The sequence below is a fragment of the Tamandua tetradactyla genome, chromosome 4 (genome assembly GCF_023851605.1).
Source record: "Tamandua tetradactyla isolate mTamTet1 chromosome 4, mTamTet1.pri, whole genome shotgun sequence".
Classification (NCBI taxonomy): domain Eukaryota; kingdom Metazoa; phylum Chordata; class Mammalia; order Pilosa; family Myrmecophagidae; genus Tamandua; species Tamandua tetradactyla.
The window spans coordinates 92361905-92373580 of record NC_135330.1 but is presented as its reverse complement, the minus strand read 5'-3'; positions in this window follow the sequence as shown (position 1 = coordinate 92373580).

Genomic DNA, 11676 nt, shown 5'->3' with positions numbered 1-11676 from the left:
ATGCTGATCAGACTTGCTTGTTACCTCTAGGTTTGATGTCTTATAATAAGACTTCCTTGCCCCAGACTGCCATCCACATACTTCTCCCCACTTATGAGAGCCATTCTAAATATGACACTTTTCTTCTTCAGCCACCAAAATAAATCAGAATCAGAATTTTCAAAGAATATCTGTTTAGATTCTTAACATATGAAGCAGGAAAAGGAGGCTTTTTACAAATATACATGGCTGAACTTCAGAAGAAATTGCGACTTCTGCAGAATTTATCCATGACATGTTATACCCCTGGGTTTTGGGTTCCTTCATGCCTTCCATCACCTTTGCCTTGTCACCTATTTTTCAGGATGGGCCAGATATTTGTGATTTGTGCCAAATATCATACTGTTCCCATAGTTGTCATCTGCCATAATTAATCATTATTCTTTACATTTTAGAATAAAATAAGTTGAGCCTTTTAAAAGACTTTTATGGCTAAAGGAAGTATAACATGTTTCAGATGTAACATTTTTGGTGAACTTGAACTTGCATAGCATTAACAAAGTTGAGGGATTGTTTAACCACAATAAGTCAAGCATTATTTCTAGCACCAAGAAAATTTTAAGAAGTGCTACAATTGTACAGTTTTGTAAGGAAGTAAAAACATAAGGAGGAAATTCAATGCAATGTGTTTAGTGCTATACCAAAAGAATATGAAGGTGCTGGTGTAACTTAGGAAGGAGGCAATGAATTGTGGCTATCCCTAGACAAGAACTTCATTCTTTGTACACCATCCACCCCATTCCAACCATAGCCCCTAGAACAATGTTTTATCAGACCATCAGGGTCTGAACAAACTAAGCATTAGAGCTGATTTGTTGTCCCATAGTAGATATTACTTTCAATTAAAACGAAAAGCTGCAGTAATCTGTCACTTCCCCTCACCAAAATATTATCTTCAGTTTACTTCAAAGAAGCTTTCTTAGAGCTGATTTCTGCTCCATATCTCTCACAGGGTAATGTTGCAATTGTTCATTCTATATTATTCCATACAATTATTTCTATATCTCTCTATTATTAGACTTTGTCATTCAAATATTTTTATTTAAAAGTCATATTTTCTACAAATTCTGTCAAAATACACATATCAATAACTACTTGTGTAAGTCCTTACATTCAATTAACACTATATTTGATTTCCGCGTATACCCGTACTTAATTATGTAAACCTAGTCCTTGTATTAACCCAAACTTTCTGAGCTCAGAGTCCACGCTTCTATCTTTAAAGCCGAGTGCAGTCCTTGGCACCAAGTAAAGGTTCATGATGCATGAAATGTGAAATAAGAAATGAATCACATTTTGAAAGTCAACACAGTAGCACCATTTTTATCTATTTTAGAAAGATGTATTCAAATGGACAAAGAAATGCCCTTGAGGAAATAAATTAGTTAGTATAAGCTGAGGCTTTTTTCAGAAATATGCGACCCACCTGATATTGATACTTTTGACTGACCATAGCAATATGCAATCAATTATGATACACTCATACCTACAATTTCAAGACAAAAGAGGAATTAAAGCAAGTGATTTAATCAATTGACTCATCTGTTGGAATTTTACAATCAGCCTTATTTTTTTTTTCTCTTTTTGGCATGGGTAGGCACCGGGAATCGAACCCAGGTCTCCAGTATGACAGGTGAGAATTCTTCCTGCTGAGCCACCATCGCACTGTCCCAGCCTTAAACTTTTGAAGTTGATTTTGCTGGATTTTATGTGAGTTGTGTAAACTGAGTACTGTGATCATGGAAGAACCTAGGAGATACAGGGAAAAAAACTGGTTTATATATCCATAGGGCACAATAATTATGATAGGATATTTTGTAATATTTTTCCCTACCTATATGAAAGATCAACACTTAATGGTTATTTCTGTGAGGGAACATTATAGCCAAATTATCCAAGGAATGGCAATTATATGAGCCTAATACCATTATTCATAAATAAGATGCTTTGTTGCACTGGATGTCTGAAGAAGATTTAGATGTGCATATATATATGAAAAGATAAATGGGTGAGAGAAAAATAATAATGCCTGCCAAAGTTCAAGAACTTTTAAATATGTGATTGATTTAATTTTCTCAATAGCACTATGCATTCAATCTATATAATACAAATTTAAAGATAAAGAAATGGAGTCTTCCAGTTTAATTATTCATTTAAAATCATCTAGCCAGAAAGGCATTCATATTTATCCTCCTTCAAAATCCATTTATATTTTAAGATAGGATATGCATTTCATCAGATATGACTCATGAGAAAAGTCATGTAATAAATACAATCATTTTCTGTTTTCCTAAAATGTTGACAAGTTATTTACAGCTGCATGCACATTGACTAATATAATTCAATATGAGAAAACATCCTATTTTATAATGTATAGACAAATCCAATTTGTTGGATTAAGTGAATCTGAAGTCAGTCTGACTCTCATTTATCTTCTGAAGTAATAGTAAAAGGCATGAACTATAGAATCAAAGTTACTGAGCAATTTACTCAACCTGTTTCTACCTCAAATTATTTCTCTGTAAAATGAAGATATAATACTTTCTCATAGAATTGCCATGTATCAGAAATGGTTTAAAACTTATAAAGCACTTAGCATCACATTTGTTCAATAAATATTAAGTCCTGTTTATCATCAGCTAGACAGTTACTTCATATATCTAAGACAAAATTTCCTGTCTTAACTTCTTGCATTTTTTTCTTTGATATAGTGTTCAGTCTTTGGAGAATATGCATTTATATGCTTTGTTATTTTATTAATGCTTGTGTTTCCTAGATATTGTAAATGCCACAAAGTCAGAAACATTGTTTTGAAAGAAATTGTTTCTCTGTCACTTAGCATGGTATATAGTAAGCACTTTATGAAAAAATAGATTTAAAAAATTAGACATTATAAGGGGTGTGCAGGTAGTTCAGTGGTAGAATTCTTACCTGCCATGTGGGAGACCTGGGTTCAATTCCTGGTCCATGCACTTCCCCAAAACAAACAAAGAAAACAAACAAGTAAGGCAAAAATTCAGCAAATGATACTGCAATACTCAAATGGAAAAAGAATGAAATGTGATCCCACCATAAAGCATACAAAAAAAGTTAGATATTATGATACTCTTCTTATGAAGTGATGGAAAAGAATATATATATATATATATATATATATATATATATATCTGTAATTTACAAATGAAATTTTAAATGTGTATAATTTCTTCATGTATAATCAGTCCATTTTTATTTACTTAAAAAGAAGAATTCATCTGGAAATGTTCAGAATAAATCAGACCAGAGAGAAGGAATTTATCTGCCTGATGTTGACCAGTATTCCAGATTTGCAGCTTGCCTTCTTTGTCTTCTTTCTAATAATTTGTATTTTCTGTCTTGTAAAAATCTTGGATTTAATCATCTGGATCACACCTTCATACTGACTTTTCACTAATCTGCTAATCACACAAATTCTGGAGAATTTTTTTTATTTAAGAAGACTATTAGTTCATTTGTTGGAGCAGTATAACGTAATCATATTCCTGTTTACTCAATATTTTGTCCCTGGTCATGTCCACAGGTTCATCTGCTTTCCATTTAGTTACAAAATTGGGTGCAAATGGTTCCACATTTATATGGTCATTGTTATTGTCATGGTCAGGTTCATGTGTCAACTTGGCCAAGTGGTGGTACCTGTTTGTCTGGTTGGGCAAGTGCTGGCCTGTCTGCTGCAATGAGGACATTTTATAAAATTAAATCATGATCATGTCAGCTGCATCCACAGCTGATTCCGTTTGTAATCAGCCAAAGGGGAGTGTCTTCTGAAATGACTGATGCTTAATCTAATCACTGGAATCCTTTTAAGGAGGATTCAGAAAAGACAGGCTCTCTTCCTGCTTCAGCTGGTGAGCCTCTCCTGTGGGGTTCATCCACACCCTCCATCAGAATCGTGAGCTTCACAGCCTGCCCTGCAGATTTTGGATTTTGTGTTCCCACCATCAGAAGAGACCCTTTTATAAATATTAAAGATATGTTTCTGAAAGAACATGTCACAGAGGACAAAAGGAACAGATTATCACCTACACGATTGGAAGAGGACAGCCAGCATCCTGTGAAATTTTTCCATCCATTTAACATTGTCTTGAACCTCCTTCCCATCTATTCTGTGCTATTTAGATATCCCAAATATTCACAAATAGGCCAACATCCACATACACACACATCACATCACAACTCCATTGGAGGTAGGTGAAGGTAAATATTTACTGCAAAAAGGAAGAACCACAGTTTAAGAATTGATCATATTTATTCTTTAAATTGTCCACCTACATTCCAGCCATGGAGGATTTTTCACTGGCTCTTTACTTAGTTATTATGAAGCTGGGGATTAAGCACTCAAAATCCAGAAATAATAATCACCACTCCAGACTTAATGGGTCTGCTCTAAAAGCTTACAATTTAGGCCCTTTTTCTTATAAGCATTTTCTAAAGGTAACCATGACATTGTTGTTCCTTTGGTTCTGGCTTATTGTGTCTCACCAAGTGTCTCACATGTTCATTCAAATCATTGCATGCCTCACGACTTTATTCCTTTTTGTAGAAACACAGCCTTCATCATAAGTATGCGCCATCATTCACCACTCTACTTTTCCATCAGCTACCTACATTCTTTGGGCATGATGTAGAGGGCCCAAAGTCCACCATCCAAGAACATTTTCAATTTTAAATAATTTCATTGTTCCCAAAAGAAAGAAAACCAAAAAGCACACCCTCACCTAATAGAAAATCTAAATTTCTTCTTCACTCTTGTCCCTTCCCCCATTATTTCCTTCTGCTTTTGCTGTGGTAGTGCTGATGGTTACCTTTTGAACGTAGCTCATAGCATGCAACAACAGTTTTCCCCTAAGGCTTTAACTTTTGCATAAGATTACAAAACATGTTTATATTACTGATCTGGTTAAACCAAAGTAAATAAATATATAAGGTAAAAATAACTTTGTCTACATTTTAAAACTTTAATTTTTGTATAAAATAAAAGAAAATGTTTATTTTGTCCAAAATTTGTGCTTTCTAATTTAATCTGTCTAATAAATGAACTGGATTAGATCACGAATTAAATACTTTATTTATAAACTTTATTTAATATAAAACCTGGAATAAAGAATGAAATCTTAATGTTTTATAGAAGTTAATGTTTTATACTATGCATTTCAGAATATTTGGGGCAAAAATAAAAAAGTGTCTGCAAAGTCCCTTGAGAAACTAGAAAAAATAAAACTATTAAGAATTTCCCGGGTGGGCAAGTTTAACATTTTCTTAAGCAAGAAAAACCCTCAATTTAATAGGCCCTGGCCTCAATTTTAAGGCTTACCCTTATGAAATTATTTCTATAATAGTAAATGAAACCTACTTAAAATTAGTGCCTATAAGCCATCTCCAGAAACTCTCTGCTGTTGCTCAACTGTGGTCTCTTTCTAAGCCAAACTCTGAACTTCCCTCCCAACATGGGACATAGTTTCCAGGAGTACAAACATGGCACTGGCAGTGTGAAACATAATAGGCCTTGAAATTGCAGGACATAACTGGTCCTAGCACCGTGAGATATAAGCTCCAAGGATGAAGCTGGCCCTAACATGGATAAACTGGCCAAAATGGGGAAAAGAAATAAAGTTTCAATGACTAAGAGATTTCAAATAGAGTTGAGAGGTTATTCTGGAAGTTACTGTTATGCAAGCTTCAGTCAAATATTGTAGACTGCCACAATGCAGCAAACCCCAACCAACAGTGTTCCTAGAAACCCTAAAAATATCTGGTGCTGTATGCAATTTTACTTATTAAGTTTGTTTTTTAAAAATTTGAAAACTCCAAGTGATTGCAATGCCAGAGAAGCTTTGAAATCTGAAGATTCTAAACTCTCCAAAAGTAATAACTAGTTTCATCTTTCACCCCTTTGTCTTTCTCTCAAATCTTCTTTTACTCTTCTCCACCAGTTTACATGCTATACTGTTCCCCATCATTGGACCCTTAATTATCCTCTTGTTAATTTTCCTCCTAGCCCCCTGCCTCTTACAATGTCTGTCTAGATTTTTTCACAGGTCAATAGCAGCCATAACCAACCAGCAGAATTCTGAAAACATACTTCTGCTACAGCTCCTGTTGCATGAAAACACCACCACCCAATCCAAAAGAAAATGCCCAAAAACCCAATTAAAAATGCCCCCAGTCAGCTTGGAGCAATTTCTTCCCCCTTAACTTCACCCACACTCTGCAGGAAATAGTCAACAAAAGAATATAATGCCCCTACCCTTTCAAAGTTGCTTGAGTTAAGCTAAGGCAGTTGCCAAAACCCAACACCAGCTTCATTCAATTTTATTAAAAAGAGAAGGCAGGAGTGTTAGGTTTTAGAAAAAGAATTCTAAAAACAAAAGAAACTCAATGCAGAACTCCTTCCAGCCCCCCTCTTCAGCATCCTTGGCAGGTCAAAGGATCTAGATATAAACCAGGTGCCATATTGGCTGGTGCTATATCCTCCAGATGGTGAATGAAAACACTCCAGATAGCTGGAAATAGGTCATAATCTGTCTCTGCTTTTAACACCCTCCCGTACCAGTGTCTCATCCTGCCCAATACATAAATTCACACATCAAAGGAGAATACCTCAGCAAACTTTCATACCCTAAGTCAGCAAGCCCCCATCCAATCAAAGGACAATACAGCACCTAGTGGAAGCCCTCCCTGCCTGGCACCACTTTCCATTCAAGACACAACTCCCAGAATGAAAAATGAGAGCCATTTTTCTTTCCTTTCACTGACTCCCACCTGTCTGCTTTCTCACTGCTTTTTATCTCTTCAATAAATCTGTTAAGCTTTGGCTCGCTGTCTCATGTGGATTCCTTAAGGACTCTGTGCCTAACAAGAACTATTCAAAAAATGCCCCCAATCACTCAAATTGGAAGTACTAAACCCAGAATGTGAACTGAACACGTTGACTCCAAAGCTCCTATTTCTAACAAGGCCCTCTAATGTCCAAAGTGTATATGCTCTGTACAAAACCTGAAAATATGCCATTTTTAATATCTATGAGGCACAAGAATACTGTAGCATTGGTTTGAAGGTGATATGAGTTATATACATATTTTTTTCATTGAAACAAAAGCATTTTAATTGAAGAAACTGAACACAAGTTTTATAAAATATACAAATTCCAGCAAATCAGTTCTCATAAGTACTTAAAGCCATTTAAAAAGTCACACAAATTTTTAAGATTACAGTGTTTAATGTTTATCAAGGTAAATTTCTACAGCTAGTAATATAACAGATGAGTTAGGCCTCAGAGTGCATTCTAGGGAATGTTTATTGGGGAATCACAATTTCACCACAAGCCAGATGACTTTATATATATACATATATATAACTTTAATCGCAGCTGGCCATTTAACACATACTATATAAATGCTACTCTTTTGTAATTTTAAATACACGAATATGTGAGTTTTTCCAATGAGGAGAGCAACATCTCAGAAATTTCTAACTATTCATGAGTCAATTTCATGTTAAGGCTATTGGAGTTTTATTGAAACCTGTTTCAGAATGCTCCCCACTCTAGGTTACATAGTTTTTGCATTTTCCAAAGCACAGGCTCCTGCACTTAAGAAATGTGCACTTCACTGTATACATTTTATCTCAAAAACAAACAAATGAAGCTACAAAATGAATGGAGACTCACATAGAAGAATAAAGATGGCAACATCACTACTATTATTAAAGTTAGACCCAGCTTTAACCTGAAATTGTATAAATCACAAACTCAAACTTTCTTGCAGACATTCAGATTCAAAGAAAAGTCTTCCATAGGATGTCTTTAATGAAGACGGTTGAGCTCCAGATGGAAATATATACCTACACATTTTAGTTAATATCAGTTTTACCAATTTTTCTTTGCTGCAGCCACAGAAGTCAGCTTTGACTGTACTAAGTAAAAAAGCAGTATTTTGGCTGAAGACTTGGGTCTCCCAAATCAATGTGCAGCCAGAAAATGAGGTAGAAAAAATAGAAAACAACCCAGAATGATTGAAGAGTGATTAGTTCAAACCACAGGGTTGGTGTTCAATTGTAGAATAAGTTCATGTTTTAAGCCACCACTGCATTCAGTTTGATGTGTAAATATTGTAATTACTTACTTAAGATAGCCCAAGGCAAGCATCCCTGCCTCATCCTTTATGAACCAAGGAATCTCTTTCCTGTACTGTCAAAGGAGAAACCAGGACTGGGTGACCGTAAGAGAATATTTCTTTCATTTCTAAACTCCATGCAGTGGGAGTTTCCCTCCAAAAAGTGAAATCAGGGTGTTAAAGGCTGGGCAGTTTTTAAATTCTGGGTGACCACCAAAGGCAAAGTTTTATACATTTTACAAACCAATATTCAAAAGCTTAGAGAGTCTCCCATACCCCCCCCCACCTGGAAGTTTCTATTTCCGTGGGTCTGGAGGAGGATGAAAACATCAAAATAGCCCAGCCTTATTCCCCATAGTGCTCTAGTTGGGAATGAGTTTTGTCAACCCTATTTAAACATAACAAACACACTTGGGAAAACATTTAATATCCTTTTCTTTTGCTCACTTCATATCCCACTCTCATTATAATTAGAGAAAAAAAGTTTTTTATCCTGTATATTATCTTTTGAGTCAGTTATGCCCATACTGTGCAATTTCAAATAAATTCTGAAGCAGGAGAAGATAAGAAGGGGAAATAAATTGGAAGGAATGAGGGAAGGAAAACAAAAAGAAGTGGAGAGGAGGAACACCAAAATAAAACAAGAAAAAATAGATGTAAATATATGACAAATGTCAGAGAACTGCTTTGGATGCTGTTGGTTTCCAATGTCTATTTGAGATCCAACTTACTAAGAACGAAGTTCACTATACAGAGAATGAGTAAAAACGCTGGGAAGAAAGAAAAGGAATTTTAGAAGAAGATCAACGCACCAAAAGTAGTATTTAAAAAAAATTGACATTATGCCAAAATCCAGAATAAATAAATAAATAAATAAATACAGCTCCCCTTGCCCATCTCAGGGACCTTTATTTCATGCTGTTCTGCCTGTTTACTTGGTCACAGTGTCAGGGAAACTTCGCATGATTGTATTAGTACAAGTCAGTGCCCAATTCCACACCCCATGTACTTTTTCCTGAGTCACTTATCCCTTGTGGGTCTGTGCTTCTCTTCCAATATGACTTCAAAGATGCTAGAGATTTTCTTATCAGAGAAGAAAACCATTTCCTGTCCTGCTTGTCTGGTGTAGTGCTATCTTTTTATTGCCTTGGTCCATGTTGAGTTCTATATCTTGGCTGTGATATCATGATGATTAAATGAGAAATATGATATAGCAAGGAGAACTCAAAGCTATGTCTTTATGCTTAACTTTAATTATTTTAAAAATTCTAAACATGTAAATCAAAATTGTATTACAATAATTGATGCGTGGAAGTAGTCATTTGGGTTGTTCACCAGATAATTTTTATTTCCCTGCCTTGTAGGCCCATGATAGAATTAAATTTCTGGTTCCCTTGGTGATATGTTGGACATGTGGTGATTTCTGGATAATGAGTTGGACTAGAATTCACATGTGTTCTTTGCAGTTGAGCACTTATTTGTGATGAGAGACACCTCAAGTGGTCTTTAAAAATGCATCATAGGTTATTCTTATGCATTATATAGATATCCCTTTTCAGTTTGTGGTGTATTAGAGTAGCTAAAAGGAAGTACCTGAAACTGTAGAGCTGTGTTTCAATAGCCTCGTTTCTTGAAGATATAACATTTATAATGTGACTGTGTGATTGTGAAAACCTTGTGTCTGATTCTCCTTTTATCTAGAGTGTAGACGTGTGAGTAAAAGAAATATGTAAAAAATAAATAATGAGGGTAACAAAGGTTAAAATAAATTGAGTAGATTGACGTATAAGTGGTCAATGAGAGGGAGGGGTAAAGGGCATGGTATGCATGAGATTTTTCTTTTTCCTTCTTTATTTCTTTTGTTGGAGTGATGCAAATGTTCAAAAAATGACCATGGTGATGAATACACAGTTATGTGATGATATCATGAGTCATTGATTGCACACCATGTATGGAATGTTTGTATGTTAAGTTTTCACAATAAAAATATTTTTAAATGTGTCATTGTAACCAGCAATATTTAAGATGGTGCTTGATAAAGCATTATGGAGTCTTGATAAGGAGATATGAAACAGAACCTTAAGCCAACTCACATTGGACAGGTAGAGTGGACTAGAAATAAACCTTTGATTTTATAAACTACTACAACATATTTAGTTGGCTGTTTTCACATAATGAGTTAACCTCTTCTGCCTGACATTGTATCAATTTACACATAATTCAAACATACAGAAATAGGTATCACAAAATGAAAACTCAACCCTTAAAAAATCAAATTTGAGATTTTATTTTGTGTTTAGTATTTTTCTATGTTTTTGCCTACAATGTGTAAAACTACTTTTATAATTATTGTTTGTCTAAAATACTATGAATTTAATTCTCAGCCTTTACAGTAATTTTATTTTCATAGGGTTAACAACTATCTATAGTTTTCCTTTTACTTTCTTTTTTTTTAATGGGCAATCTACGGGAGTTGAACCTTGGTCTCCAGCATACTAGGCAAGAACTCTGCCACTAAGCTACTATTGCCCACTCTTTCCTTCTTCTTAATCTATTTTTCTGCAAACTCTTGAAGAGAACTATTAAGCTAATCTTGGTAGGGTAAAGTCTGACAGTGTGTTATTTACACATTTTCCTCTGGAAAACTTCTACCAAATTATTTTCTAAATTGGTTGATCCCTAGAACTCGTTGAAGAGTTGATGTTTAGATACAAGGATTGCTATCATCTATTTAAATTTTTCATTTATTTAGCATGTTTTTATTACCAGTCAATGTGTTTTAAACCAGAGATTCAGTAGAAAACAAAACAGAAAGCATTCTATATTACCACATAGAGTTGGTGACCAAATAGTGGGACATCAAAGCAAAGCCATGATAAAATAATTTCAGGTGTGGTGAGTGTTATGGAGAAGGTGCAATGGGACAACGATGGAAGAAAATTACCCAGCAGGATCAGAAGTGAGTGGTGTGATAATATGTCAGTTTCAATGGATGGGAAAGAATTGATACCATTAGAGTCGAAGCCCAAATGAGGAGAAGGCAAACATAAGCAGATCTTGGAGAATTTTAGCCAACAAGACAGTACCAAATATAAAGCATCAGGAATGAAGTCTGGTGTATTGGAATAGTAGAAAGAAAGGCAATATGTCTGGGCCTAACAAATGGGAGAAAAAAATAGGAGTTGTGGCCATAAAGGTGCTCCCTTTGTTTATTAGATGATGTTACAGGTTGAAAAATTGATGAAGCAAACAGATTGTAACACTTTTCCTTTCATATCCATATTCTAATTGCTGTTACCTGATAACTGGTCAATGTTCCTTCAGGTCACACAGAATGAGACCATCAGTAATTTGCTTGTCAAGTTTTCTATGTTATTATTATTTAGCCAAGAGAAAATTATGCAACAATTAGTAGACATTCTACTGTCCAATTCTTGGTTCCTTCTATCCTTCCCTCTACATTTAAGGTATACCTGAGGCATCATCC